At 36.8% G+C, this 16102-nt stretch overlaps 1 protein-coding gene across 3 annotated transcripts in view; it reads right to left on the bottom strand.

The window, feature by feature from the left end:
* Positions 1–16102, bottom strand: part of LOC106091979 (tol-Pal system protein TolA) — a 64575-nt gene that overhangs the window by 30876 nt on the left and 17597 nt on the right. The window lies entirely within an intron of this gene.

Genomic DNA, 16102 nt, shown 5'->3' with positions numbered 1-16102 from the left:
TACACCGATCTAGCCATAGCTGGATCAGTCAAAGATTTTCCATCGTAGAATGTCCTTGAGGTAGGCAAAAATTACAAATTTTCCCACAAAAATTCTTTTAAGGAATAGGGGCAAACTTTTAGCATATCAGTGAGAGCCTTCCGATTCCAGTTCAATGATAAGGGACTTACTTTTAATAGCCAAATCCAAACGGCGTAACAAAATGTGATACCTCGGGGTAAAAGTTCTTCATCGCTCCCACACCATTTCTTCATATAGCACCGTATATCACAAATGTTGGCAGCGTTGGGAGTAGACAACCACCGTAGACATTTTTCAGATGTTCTCGCCAGGATTCGAACCCAGGCGTGCAGCGACATAGGTGACCATATGACCTCTGCGCCACGGTGGACAGCGACGGCCGGCCATTCTGCCCGAAACTTCGAGGCGTTGAATAGTGGTTCTAAGATTCTGGCAAAGGAAAGACCATTACACAATAAATCCGAGGAAGCAGAGTGCTCCAAGCGGGATAGAACAAAGGAGACCAAAAATTTACTGTGTGCTTAAAGGTGGCCGTTGTAGATGAGTCGAAACGAGGCTGAGCGATGAACAACGAAAACAAGTAAAAAGGCGTTAAGTTCGTCCGAACTGAACTTTGGATACTATATATGTAAACCACCATTCGTCATAATCCGGTGAAAAATGCATAATTTATGCCCCCATAGCAGCTATATCGAAACATGGTCCGATGTGGACTAAATTCGGCACGAAAAGCCTAACATAAGTCACTGTGTCAAATTTCAGCGAAATCGAATTATAAATGCGCCTTTTATGCGCCCACGACCTTAAATCGAGAGATCGGTCTATATGGCAGCTATATCCAAATCTGGACCGATCTGAACCAAACTATAGAAGGATATCGAAGACCTTCACACAACTCACTATCCCGAATTTTGGCGAAATCAGACAATAAATGCACCTTTTATGGGCCAAAAACCATAAAACGAGAGATCGGTCTTTATAGCAGTTATTTCCTAATCGGCACCGATCTGGGCCAAATTGAAGAAGAATATCGAGGGGCCTAGCATATCTCACTTTTCCAAATTTTGGCAAAATCGGTCAATAAATGCGCCTTTTATGGGCCCATGACCTTAGTTTGAGAGATCGGTCTATATGCCAGCTACACCCAAATCTGAACCGAACGGGGCCAAATTGAAGAAAAATGTCGAGGGACCTAACACAACTCATTGTTCCAAATTTCAGCAAAATCGAATAATAAATGTGGCTTTTATGGGAATAAGACCTCAATATATCTATTTTTAAGGACTTTAGCGTGATTTCAACAGACAGATGGGCAGACGGTATCAAGTATGGACGTTCTAAATGGTGCAAAACTAAGGCTTATTAAGGGAGATGAACTCCCTCGGCAATCCAGAATAAGGGTTTTTATTACGGATTCAATTCAACCCAGGGACCGGCTGCAAGAAATCACAAGAGCGCAGAATAATAGAAAATTCCTCTCATCAGATTGGCTAGTGTAACGAATCGATGCTCCTTCAAAAGCCAGCAGGAGCGTGATTTAAGCAGCCAGTGAAGACACTATCAGTACAATGAAATCTAATGGCTACCGCATAAGCAGAGAATTTATATTTCCTTTTTTGATATGTAAGATAGAGGCAAGATCACTGTAAATATCGGATGATTGATGTGATTCAGATTAATCTTCACAGCTGTCTATCGGCCACTAAAAATCTTATCCTCCATTTGAATAGGAACGAAACAGACATGTCGTTTATTTAAGAACCATGGATCAATGGAATTAAAATCATGGGAAAGGGAGATTTCTTTGGAAATCACAAGAAAGCCTAGGCAGATAATAAGACATAAATCTTGTCTTCATCCTCCTCCAACCTAACTTAACCTAGTCAGTATGCCAGCAATATCCGATGGTATCCGATTTGAAACTTGTTCCAACCTAGACAGGTTGGTCTATGCACTCTTCCATCACTTTAACTCTCAAAGCAGTGGCTGAATCAAACTCAATATTCGTATGTTTGTTTACTGGTTGGACATCTAGAATTGCCTTCAGCGCCCTAGTAGACGTGCCCACCTAATAACCTGTTCAATTGACCCTATATTATACCTTCTCTCCCAAAATCTCTCTAAAAATCGAGGCGTTAGTGGTCCAATCGCGCTCCTGTAAAGTCAGTGAAATATCTACGGAGTTAGGCCACCAACATAGTGCTTAACATCTGTAAGCCTTTTCAGGGCGCACCTGAATGTGACACTTCCAGTTTAAATTCCTATACAAGATCACATCCAAGTATTTTACCTTCTCGGATCTCAAAATTGTTCTGTTGAAAAAACATAACTCCTCGAATCGGCTAACCTTTCGTTTTCCCTTAAATAGACAGACAGTCTTTAGTAAATGAACGCATAACAGCGCAGCAGTAAAACCGGTTTAATAAAAACAAGGCAGTAGAAGCCGAAGGTTTACCAACTGAACCAGAGAACGCACAAACGGAAAAGTTTCATGTATCACTTCGTAGGGTAATCTGGTGTCAACGCTCGAAACGCCCTGTGAAATTAACAACGCAGTGTGAATTGGGGCAAGCGACGAATGTTGGGGACAACTACTTTGAAAAAGTCAAAAATTTTATATCTCGGCACCATAAAGTAATTGAACGAACCCACGAGCTTGGAAATCTTTTCTGAATTCGGCGAATGGAATAAACGGTATGTGACAGCCAACTAAGTTTTCGTTTTGAAAGTCTGTTGATGGTTACAACAAACGAATGGACAGACGCATTACCAGAATATCCAGAATACATATTGCTAAAAAGGATATTGATATATTAACTACGTTGTTATTTTTGTAGCAATGTGTTGAAGGATTCTATCGGATTAATCCGGTACGTACAACCAGCTGCCATGGGATTGTTCCAAAAAGAAATAGGGAATACTTCTCTCATATTAATGAGTGCTATCCAATTCCAGTTTAAGCTCGATGATAAGGGATCTCCTTTAATACCTGAGTCCGAACGGCGTGTAGCATAGCGACAACATTTTGCAGAGAAGTTGTAAAAAATTAGAACACGTCACAAATGAAGCCAGCATTAGTAAAAGGATAACCACCGGTGAAAAATTGTGTGACGTTCACACCGGAATAGGAAATGGATATAGTATGCAACTACTTTGTAGGGTAAGAGATGGATATTTCAATGTGTTGCAAATGGAATGAAAAACGGAATATACCCCCATCCCGTGGTACTGAGCTTAATACCTTGATTTAAGGTGTTTTTTCAATGCACCCATGGAGCGTATGAGTATTTTGAATTTAAATTATCTATTTTAAAGCAATAAGCGAATTGATACTTTAACGATTTGAATATTTTCTAAAGCCTTGTTTCTTTGCCTCCCAAAATTTATTTGTTTGACTAATATGTGCACTTTAATTATACTATTGGAAGATTTTTTCAAAACATATTTCAATGCGCTCAGTGGGGCGTATGAGTATTTTAAATACATTGTTATCTGTTTTTAAGCAATAAGCTAATTGATACTATAACAGTTGAAATACTTTTTTAATCGTTGATTATTTGCCTTCCAGAATTAATTCGTTTGACTAATGTATGGTATTTTAACTATGAAGTATTGGAAGATTTTTTCAAAACATATTTTAATGCGTCCATGGAGCGTATGAGTATTTCTAATAGATTTTTATTTAGTTTTTAAGCCATAAGCGAATTGATAAAGGAACAGTTGTCAAATTTTCTTAAGCTACGTTTCTTTGCCTTTGTTTGACTGATGTGTGCACTTAACTATGTAATAATGGAAGCATTTATCATAACATCTTTCAATGCGTCCATGGAGCGTATAAATATTTGGAATACATTATTACCTATTTTTTAGCAATTATTGACACTGAAACAGTTAAAATATTTCCTTAGGCTTTGTCTTGCCTTTAAGAATTAATTTGTTTGACTGATGTGTGCTCTTTAACTATGCAGTATCGAAAGATTTTTTCGAAACATATTTCAATGCGTCCATGGGCGTATGAGTATTTTGAATGCATTATTATCTATTTTTAAGCAATAAGAGAATTGACACTATAACAATTCAAATGTGCGTTAAAGCTTTGTTTCTTTGCCTCCCAGAATTAATTTGTTTGACTCGTGTGTGGTACTTTAACTATGCAGTATTGGAAGATTTTTTTCAAAACATCAATGCGTCCATGGAGCGTATGAGCATTTAAAATATATTTTTGTCTATTTTTAAGCAATAAGCGAATTGATATAGGAACAGTTGTAACATTTTCTTAAGCTATGTTTCTTTGCCTTTGTTTGACTGATGTGTGCACTTAACTATGTAATAATGAAAGCATTTATCATAACATCTTTCAATGCGTCCATGGAGCGTATGAATATTTGGAATACATTATTACCTATTTTTTAGCAATTATTGACACTGAAACAGTTAAAATATTTCCTTAGGCTTTGTTTCTTTGCTTTTAAGAATTAATTTGTTTGACTGATGTGTGCACCATAAATATGCAGTATTGGAAGATTTTTTTAAAACATCTTTCAATGTGTCCATGCGGCGTATGAGTATTTTGAATGCATTATTTTCCATTTTTAAGCAATAAGCGAATTGATACTATAACATTTCAAATATGTTTATACGCTTTGTTTCTTTGCCTTCCAAAATTATTTTGTTTGACTGATGTGTGCAGTTTTGGAAGAAAACGTAAATAATAGGATAGCCACAAGACTTTTAAATATAAATAGCAACAGCTTTAATAACAAATGAATAATTCATAGACCATAACAAATCCCTCACAAAAAATTAAATTTATTTTGATTTGTATTTTCCTTCTTTCATTTGTTGTGGTTTGTCTGGCACATCAAAGTTTCATCAAAATTAATTAGATTTAATTAAACTTGAACCTTAAGATGCACTTTCTTTGCATTTTTATCACCATGCATACCAGAGCTAAGCTAAAAGTCAAATTAAACATGCTGTTCGATGTCTTCAATGAGCTTCAATGTATTAGTAATTGAATTAAAAGCATTTGACAAATACCCAAAGAGCATGCAATTGTATTTGCCCCACCTTAAGATGATGACAGCATGTTGTGAAAATTGCATTATACAGTTCTATTAAATTTATACGAATTAAATAAATGTAGACAAATGATATGGCAATGCAAACTCTTGAGATTGGCTTGACATGATGAGGAACAGTTTTAAAAATGAATTGAATAATTTTTTTTGGAATTTTGAAAATTTTTTTATTCATTGCTTTTATTTGGACCTGTAAAAACAATTCCTAGGTTATTGCAAACAAATTCCAAAAAAAAGCAGAAAAATTATAATTCTCGTTTACATTGGCATTCAAGCATAGAAAACTGCGCACATAATGCAACCAGAGCAGAGCATTTAAAAGGTAGAGAATAATTATTAGCGCTTCGTTGGAATTCCAAAATGGATAAAAAAGGGTCCATGCCATATTTATTATATTAACAAACAAACACAGCCCACAATGGCATTCCAAAAATTCAATTTGCTGCTGTTGGTACTATGTGATGCGTTGGTGTTCTGGTCAGTGTAAATATGTTAAACAAATGCGTTTTGTTTGAAAACAAAATGTACAACAAATCTATACTGCCACAATGTTTACTTTAAAATAGCTTGGCATTTTGGTTTCAGAAAACAAATCATAAACAAAATTTATTTTGAAAAAAAAAAACAATATAACAATATTTTGACTACATTGCCCCTGAAGTAATATGTAAACAATGAAAAAGAGGCTCTAAGCAGCCAAAGATTTTTGGAAATCATAAATCTGCAACATATGGCTGAATAATTGATTGTTGTCTTCTAAATTATGAAATTCTTCCGCAATCTCTTATGAAATTCCCCCTTAAATGTTTTCCTTTTTTGTTTCATCCTAGAAAAATATCATATAATTTCAGATGGCTTTGATACATTTGGCCTTTTTTCTATAGCAAGTGTTTCGTTTCATTTGCCTTCCAGATTTTAGCAGTGGGGGTGAATCTTAATAATGCTTACGTTGGGTTAGCCAAACTGCGCACTGCATATTATCCCGTTTTGTAGTGCCTGTTTTCTGTGAGAATATGTGCTTTTGGCATATTTAAGATAAATTTATATTCATAGCTTTGCTCGAATCTATAGTAAAGTAAGTGCCTTGTATCTCAAAATTGAAATCCATTATTATTAGCTAATTGTATATATAATTACGCATTTTTATTGAAATGCACGGAAGTTGAGTCAGGGAGAGAGAATGATACAAATATTCGAGAGTTGTGTCATTGAAAGAATATAAATAATGAGATATATTGACTGAAAAAGCAATCAAACACGTTTTGCCGTATTATTACGATATCTTTACACTTAGTCATTTCACTAAGTAAAGTCATTTATTGTTAAAAAGCAATAAAATAAGTTATTTACATTACACGATTTTGCTTCTGTTAATATTTTCAATTGATTTATGATGTTTTTTATTCTTTATACCAATATAGGTGAATCCATACCAATATTGATTTTCTTTATCTAGTCTGTGTGTTAAACTTCAAATCAATCTACTTTTAAGAAAATATTATGCTTTGCTGTGTGTGCAACAACTTATTGTTGTTCTATAGTGCGTATGAGTATTAGTATTGTATTTATTCAACATTTCTTTTAGAAGCAAAATACGAATTGATATTGACAAAATTTGAAAACAACATTATCAGTTAACCGGTATTACATCTGAGTGTATATGTCGGGTTAATGTGTGCATGACAATAAAAATTTTACGTAAAAAAACTATTTTTTAGAAGCCTAAACGAATCGATTTTGGTTATCTACATAGTTTGTTAAACTGGTTGCGAACAAGCCAAAGCTTTCAGAGATTGCAATACAGCCTCAGTAAAAAGTTTAAAAAACATTTGTTTTAAAAAAATTCTTTCGGCCTTTAAATTTAATATTTATCCGATATACGAAAATACTACTTGCTCTAAATTGGCAATTGGCACAATTTTACAGCGATCAAGAATATATATATTCTTTGTAGGGTCGAAAATAGATATTTCGATATGTTACAAACAGAATGACAAATTGAACATACACCCTATGCTATGGTGGTGGAAAAACGAAACAAATTCGTTTCTGTATTCGTAACCCACTACCACACATATGGTATTTGATTTTGTATTGTTCCTGTCAACATTTCTTACACAGCAAGTATTTAAGACAACTTTGTATTGTTTTTAAACCGTTTTATATGCCTTGCCAGTTGCCTATTAAAATGTCCATCCACCATATGACGGCAATTCAAATGTATCTTCTGTACGTGTATGTATATGAAATGCATAAAATAAATATTTTAGAATCTGTCATAAAATATTAAACACAAGCAAAATGAAAATTTACTAAAGAATTTTGTAAATATTTACAAATGGTCTCACAAGTAAACAAACAGTTGCTTTGTGAACAATGGCTAGGAGATACATATGTAGAAACAACTCAAAGGAATTTAAACAAAGGCGAATAACTATAAAAGACGCAACTTAAAACACACAAAGGATGGCTAGTACTCATCGCATGGTCTTAATAAATATGTGAAAACGAGTATCTGTAAGATTTTCTTTAGGAACTATGGAAAATCATTACATTTTGCTTTGCACAAAAGCAGGAACTAGTTTATATTAAGCTTTCCATGTCTATAAATGAGGGCATCATGGTATGTCATGTCTTCTCTTCAAGATTTCCTCCTCATCCTACTGACTTCCATCATCAAAAAAGGCTTATCTTGATATGCAAGCCGACAAACATGGACAAGACATACCTATGAAGAAGAAAATACTTTGAGGTTCACTGATGGGGCTGCCAGTGATATGAATCAGTGTCTGCAGCTTCAGCTTTTAATCAACATTTCCTTGCAGTATCTCTCTTTCTGGCTCTGTCTTACACTCCAAGTGGCTCTTAGACAAAATCTTAATTCACTTTTATTATTCAATTTAGCCTTTGTTTTGCGTATAGCAATTTTTATGCCATGCTCACTACCCCCTATTTCTTATTTAACCTCTCAAGCAAATGTTTGTGTTTTCTTGTAAAATTTCTTAACAGACGACTTGTCTGTATATCATTGTTATTTATTTTGTACTATGTAATTTTTTTGCACAATTTCTGGGACAAAAGTGCATTAAACTTTGGCGTTGTATAGTGGTTTGTTGTAATTTGTATAACACTTCGAAAAAATCACAGCAAGAATACCCATCCGACTATACAAAAGCAAACAATTTCGTTGCAGTTTCGTCTTTTTTTTTTTTTCTTTTGAATTTTTTCACATCTGGTTTGTAATTATTTTACGAGATCAAAATTTTTTTTTTTTGGTTCCTTTGGCCGTTGCACTACACAATACTCTGCAATCAGTGTTCAAGTGGGTAGATCGAGTCTATAGTCAGACAGGCTGACTACCCACACATCTGCTGCTTGGGAATCCACGCAGTCGCCTGTCTGTTTTACAAGCTGAAATCAAGCCATACAATCCTTGTTGGGTCGATCTGTAACAAGTTTTATCGCCATGTGAATTAATTGACAAAAAGAGTGCCAGTTGAAAAGGGGGAAATGGGATTAAGTGGAATTTTATTCAAATTTTTTGGAATCATTGCCCACGAGCGCAAGAATTTTGCCTTACAACAAATCTTGAAGATATTGTTGTAGATATAACAAAATAAAAAAAAAAAAATCTACGGATATTTTAATTATGCCCTACACCACGACTGTGGTATAGGATATTACTACTTACTGGCATTCGTTTGAAATAGCCAAAAGAAAGAAAGATATACCCCTTAGAAATTATACTGATGGACCCAGAATCGCATTCTGATTTTATTTAGCTATGCCCGCTTGTCCGTCTGTCTGTACGTCCGTCTGTTTGTTCATGTTGATTTGAGTACAGGTCGCAATTTTCATCTTCAAATTTAATGCAGGCATCTTTTTTGGTCTACACACGAAGCCAATAATCGGTTCAGATTTAGCCATTGCTCCAATAAATGTGTCCTCCGATTTTCACTTTTGGAGCTTTTTCAGCGTATTTCTTAAAAATTTTAGGAATATTTTGTGGCTGTGTGATTTTGATGGAAAACTAGCTGAACCCGGCCCGCTGTGGCCTCTATTACAACATATGGAACAAATATTTCCATTGAATGTTTATTAAATTCGACATTTTTAGAACTTTTAGCGGAACACCATGCTGCGAAACTGATAAAACTATCAATTTTCATTATTATGCCAGAAATTTATATAGCAGCCCTCGTATATGTATATCGTGTGTATGTAACAATATGTAACTTCTAAAAGACTTTAATTAGGACGACATTGTAGTTATGAAGTTAGATGTACCTAATTCTTAAAATCCTCTATTTGAGTCCGATATTTCTATGGGGAATTTGGGAGTAGAACGTCCCCGCAAACATTTTGACATAAATTTCGTTCGATCTGAAATTCATTTTCTACATCTAAAAACGTTTCATTTGAGTTACATATTGACATGGTCTGTAAATTCGTTCGGTTTGGATTTCGTGATGGACTGGCCATATCCTTTGCCACGAAAGTGAATTCGTACTTTACTCCCCAATAACTTTCATTTGAGCTTCATATGGCTATGGTCAGTATATATGTTTGGCTTAGGGAGGTTTATGGGATTAGGCGTCCCCTTACAGATTCGTGCTCTTCATTTGAGCCCCTTATTGCTACCCAGACACTTAGCCCTGAACAAATATCTACTCTCAAATGCCCTTATTTGAGTCCCATATTGGTTTAGGCGGAATTAATGGGATGAGGCGTCTCCCAAACAATGGGTCACTAAGCTGGATATAAAAAATTCGTATCCACTAAGGAACAGGGGCAAACTTCTCACATATCAATGAGTGCAGTCCGATTCAAGTTTAAGCTCAATGATAAGGGGCCTCCTTTTTATAGCCGAGTCCGAACGGCGTGCCGCAGTGCGACATCTCTTTGGAGGGAAGTTTTACATGGCATAGTACATCACAAATGTTGCCAACATTAGGAGGGGAAAACCACCGCTGAAAATTTTTTCTGATGGTCTCGCCAGGATTCGAACCCAGGCATTCAGCGTCATAGGTGGACATGCTAACCTCTGCACTACGGTGGCCTCCTATTCGTATCCTACTCTCAAATATATTTCACAAATTTGTCCACTTTGGGGGGTGTAAAAAAGGAGTGGGCGGCCCACCAAACACTTAGACCAGAAAAATTAACAGCATTGTGTTTTACTCTCAAATACCTTTTATTTATTGCTAAAGTAATCAGTAAATATGTCTGATTTGTGAAAGTTTAGGGGTTGAGCACTGAAAACACATTTATCAACATCGGGCTCCGAAATATCTTTTTCTTGAGCCCCATATTGCCCAGGTCAGCAAATGCGCCCTATTTGTGGGCGACCCCCTAGACACTTGGTCCCCAAAGTTGATATTAAATAGGTTCGTACTCTGCTCCCTAAGATGGTTGATTTGAGCCCCATATAGCCTTAATCGGTAAATATGTCCTTTTTGGCAGATGTATTTGGGGTTGAGCGGCTTCCCTAAACATTTGGTACCACATTGGGATATTAATTTCGTTTTCTTCTCTCAAATACCTTTCATTTGATACCTTTCATATTGTCATGATTGGGCTATGCATCCATTTGGCGGACTTTGGGTATACGGCGGCCCGCTTGGCGACCCCACCCCATATTTGAATAACAAGTTTTTGTTTTAGGTTACTATAAGAGAGCAAACAAAATTTTACTGAAATCTCTCACCCATCTCGGGTATTCTGAAAATTAGGGTAAGGGGGAGGGTCCGCTCCCCTCCTCCAGATATCAAAAACTTAAGTGCACTATTTTCATCACGGCAACATTCTGCACATCCTGTGAAAGTTTCACATCGATTCAGCAAACACAAATTGATTTTTATACCCATCACCAAAGGAAGTATTGTTGTGTGACTCTATAAAGTATATTAATTCTTCACCTTCTTGAAATTCTAAGTTAATCTAGCTATGTCCCTTTATCCCGGACAGACGGACGGATCTGTCGAAATCACGATAGCAGTCCAACGAATAAATATATCCCCTTGAAATTTTGTACAGTGAGTTGTGTTAGGTCCTTCGTCAGCCCTCTTCAATTTTTCCCGGATAGGTTAGATTTGGATATAACTGCCATATAGACCGATCTCTCGATTTAGGGTTTTTGGCCCATAAAACGCACATTTATTTTGCGATTTCGCTGAAATTTGGGACAGTGAGTTGTGTTAGGTCCTTCGTCAGCCCTCTTCAATTTGGCCCAGATATGTTCAGATTTGGATATAGCTGTCATATAAACCGATTTCTCAATTTAAAGTCTTGGCCCCATAAAAGGCACATTTATAATCTGATTTCGCTGAAATTGGACACAGTGACTTATGTTAGGCTTTTCGACATCCGTGTCGTTTATGATTCAAATAGGTCTATATTTGGATATGGCTACCAAAAAGGCCAAAAATTTTGTTCTCAAAATTGAACAATTTTTGTCAAAATCTCACGCACTTTTGAAAAAAAATTTTGTGTTGAAAACATAAACAACAATGTCGGCTTATTTGAAAAATTTCAATACTAAAAACCATAAACCTTAAGATCATATTTGCGTTTAAACACCTTTTGCTTGTGCATTTTCAAATTTATCGGCACCCTCGAAAAAACACTTTCGCTTTTATTTGCATTTTTTTCTTATTTTTTGTATATGCCTCGAAGATATTGGCTAGACTAGGGGAAAACTTGAATGGTCAAATGTTTATTTTTAAATATGTTGATGTGATTTATATATCTTTGTTTTTGTTGTTTAATTTTCTCGCCTTTCTTTTCAAGCGACACGATTTTTCATTTGCACCATGCCGCTCGCCATCGGCCACTCACCAAAAAACAAATTTTGTGTGTGTTATGGGCATTATGGGCTTGGTGATGGTGGTTTATTTAAAGTTCATTGCATGTTTGTCTCACTTAGTGATCTTTTGTTAAATATTTAAGGAGGGAAAATGTTAGCAGACTTTCTTTAAGCTTCGCAATTGGGAAAAAGGCGGAAATAGTAATTGATGCCATGAATTCATTTAGAGATTGAAAGTAATTAGCGTGGGTAATTGGGAATGCAGTTAACTGTGAAACTGCAATGAAACAGGCAAAGTTAGTGGCGCCCAATTTTAGTCATATCTTTGGATGTATTTACAATTTGCGTGGTTTTTATAAAGAAAATATTAATTATCAGGAAACAAATATTAGATTAACAAATTAACTAATTTCTTGAAAAACAAAATATCAAATATAAATTTAGAACGAAAAAGTTGTTGGGGCATAGTTGAACTTTTGTTGTTCATTCGTTGGAGTTTGTTTAGCTTGAGGTCATATGTGAAAAAAATTTAAAAAAAAAAAATATGTCATTGTTTTTATACCCTCCACCATAGGATGGGGATATACTAATTTCGTCATACTGTTTGTTACACCTCGATATATGCGCTGAGACCACATAAAGTATATATATTCTTAATCGTTAAGTCGATCTAGCCATGTCCGTCCGTCTGTCGAAAGCACGCTAACTTTCGAAGGAGTAAAGCTAGCCGCTTGAAATTTTGCACAAATACTTTTTATTAACGTAGGTCGGTTGGGATTGTAAATGGGCCAAATCGGTCCATGTTCTGATACAGCTGCCATATAAACCGATCTTGGGTTCTTGAGCCTCTAGATGGCGCAATTTTCGTCCGATTTGACTGAAATTTTGCATGTAGTGTTTGAAATAAATAGCCCTGAGGATAAGCATCTGCGATGTTTCGAGATATTGGAATATCAAAGGGTGAAGATGAAGATGAAAGTGTTGCGCTTTGTTTGTTAGTTTGTTTTAACCACCACCGTAGGATGGGCGTATATTCATTCTGTCATTCCGATTGCAACACATCGAAATATCCATTTCCGACCCTAAAATACATATATTTTTGATCAGCGCAAAAATCTAAGACGATCTAGCCATGTCCGTCCGTCTCTCTATTGAAATCACGCTGCAGTCTTTAAAAATAGAGATATTGAGCTGAAACTTTGCGCAGACTCTTTTTTTTTTTGTCCATAAGCAGATTAAGTTCGAAGATGGACAATATCGGACTATATCTTCATATAGCCCCCATATAGACCGATCCGCTGATTTAGGGACTTAGGCGCATAAAAGCCGCATTTATTATCCGATTTTGATGAAATTTGGGAGAGTGAGTTGTGTTAGGCCAGTCGACATCCTTCTTTACTTTAACCTAGATCGGTCCAGATTTGGATATAGCTGTCATATAGACCGATCTTTCGATTTAAGATCTTGGGTCCACAAAAGGCGCATTTATTTTCCGATTTTGCCATAATTTGGAACAGTGAGTTGTGTTAGGCCAGTCGACATTTTCCTTCAAATTGGCATAGATCGGTCCAGATTTGGATATAGCTGCCATATAGACCGATCTCTCGATTTAAGGTTTAGGGCCCATAAAAGGCGCATTTATTGTCCGATGTCGGCGAAATTTGGGACAGTGAGTTAAGTTAGGCCCCTCGACATATATCTGCAATTTGATCTAGATCGATTAAGATTTGCATATAGCTGCCATATAGACCGATCTCTCGGTATAAGGTTTTTGGCCCACAAAAGGCGCATTGATTGAGCCTTTCTTCTTTCGACATTCTTCTTCAATTTGGCTTAGATCAGTTTAAACTTGGATATAGCTGCCATATAGACCGATCTCTCGATTTAAGGTTTTGAGGCCATAAGAGGCGCATTAATTGTCCGATTTCGGCGAAATTTGGCACAGTGAGTTGTGTTAGGAGGCCACCGTAGCCCAGAGGTTAGCATATCCGCCTATGACGCTGAACGCTTGGGTTCGAATCCTGGCGAGACCAGCAGAAAAAATTTTCAATGGTGGTTTTCCATCCTAATGCAGGCAACTTTTGTGAGGTACTGTGCCATGTAAAACTTCTCTCGAAAGAGGTGTCGCACTGCGGCACGCCGTTCGAACTCGGCTATAAAAGGGAGGCCCCTTATCATTGAGTTTAGAACTTGAATCGGACTGCACTCATTAATATGTGAGAAGTTTGCCCCTGTTCCTTAGTGGAATGTTCATGGACAAAATTTGCATTTGCAATTTTGAGTTGTGTTAGGCTCTTCGACATTTTTCTGCAATTAGGCCCAAAACGGTCCAGATTTGGATATAGCTGCCATATACACCGATATTTCGATTTAAGGTCTTGGCCTCATAAAAGGCGCATTTATAATCCGATTTCACTTAAATTTGACACAGTGACTTATGTTAGGCTTTTCGACATCCGTGTCGTATATGATTCAGATCGGTTTATTTTTAGATATAGCTACTAAAAGGATCAATATTTTCTTATACACAATTGAACAATGACTTCTACTTATTAGTATTTGGTCCAAATCGGAAAATATTTCGATTTAGCTGCTATGGGACATAAGGTATGCATTTTCCACCGGATTTTGACGAAAGGTGGTTTGCATATATACCCTAGGTGGTGGGTATCCAAAGTTCGGTCCAGCCGAACTTAACTCTTTTTTCTTGTTTAATCTCAAATACCTTTCATTTAAATCCCTTATTGCAAAAGTCAGCAAATATGTCCGATTTGGGGTATGGACCTTAAAATCTATCAATAACGAGGTCCACTGTCTTGAGGACCCAAATTGTCTTGGTGAGCAAATTCGTCCTATTTGGGAGTTGGTGAGACATCCCCTAGGCAGTTGGTCCCGAATGTTGATATAAGATTTGTGGTCTACTCCCAAATACCTTTCTTTTGAGCTCCATTTTTCCATAGTCGGCAAACATGTCCGGCGTGGGGGGTGTTTTGGGAGATGGGGCTGCCACTCAGTGACTTGGCTTTGAACATACATAACAGATTCGTGTTCTACTCTAAAATACCTCTTATTTATGGTCAGCAAAAACTCCCTATTTGGGTGGTGTTATGGCGGTGGGGTGGCCCCATAGACTCCTTTTTCCGAAAATTGATATCAGATTCGTGTTTTACTCCCATTCGTGAGCCCCATATTGCAATGGTCAGCAAAAAATCCCTATTTGGGTGGTGTTATGGCGGTGGGGTGGCCCCATAGACACCTTTTTCCGAAGATTGATATCAGATTCGTGCTTTACTCCCATTCGTGAGCCCCATATTGCAATGGTCAGCAAAAACTCCCTATTTGGGTGGTGTTATGGCGGTGGCGTGGCCCCATAGACACCTTTTCCCAAAGATTGATATCAGATTCGTGCTTTACTCCCAAAGACCTTTCATTTAAGACCCATATTGCTATGGTCGTAAATTTGTTCTCTTTGGGGGATGAATTAGGAGAGGGGCGGTGCTCCTAATACTTGGTCCCACATTTGGATCTCAGATTCGTATTCTCTACTCAAATACCTATTATTTAAGCCCCATATTGCCATGGTCAGTAAATAAGTCCATTTTTGGGGGTGGTTTTGGGGAAGGGGTGGGCCCCCAAACACTTGGTCGGACAATTGGATATCAGATAGGTTTTCTTATCTTTAATACCTTTCTTTTAAGTCCCATATTGTTGTGATTGGTCTATATATACATATATATTTGGTAGGTTTGGGGGGTTGGGGGGTTGGGCGGCCAAGGTACCCCATCCGATTTCATTTCTTGAGCCCATAAAGCCGCAAATTTTGTCCGATTTGGCTGAAATTGAGCATGCAGTGGCTTTTGTTATGACTTTCAACATCTGTGCCAAGTACGGTCCAAATCGGTCTATAACCTGATATAGCTCCCATATAAACCGATCTCAAGATTAGACTTCTTGAGCCCCTGGAAGTCGCAATTTTTATCCGATTGAGCTGAAATTTTGCATGTAGTGTTCTGTTATGACTTCCAACAACTGTGCCAAATACGGTCCAAATCAGTCTATAACCTGATATAGCTCCCATGTAAACCGTTCTCTCGATCATCCTTGTTCGGTTCCTAGAAGCTTTAATTTTTGACAGAAGATTGGTATGTAGAATAATGTTTTGGCCTTCAACTAAATTTATTTTGTATAAGTTTTT

This window comes from Stomoxys calcitrans, chromosome 5, assembly GCF_963082655.1.
Source record: "Stomoxys calcitrans chromosome 5, idStoCalc2.1, whole genome shotgun sequence".
NCBI lineage: Eukaryota > Metazoa > Arthropoda > Insecta > Diptera > Muscidae > Stomoxys > Stomoxys calcitrans.
This window is presented reverse-complemented; position numbering and strand designations above follow the sequence as displayed.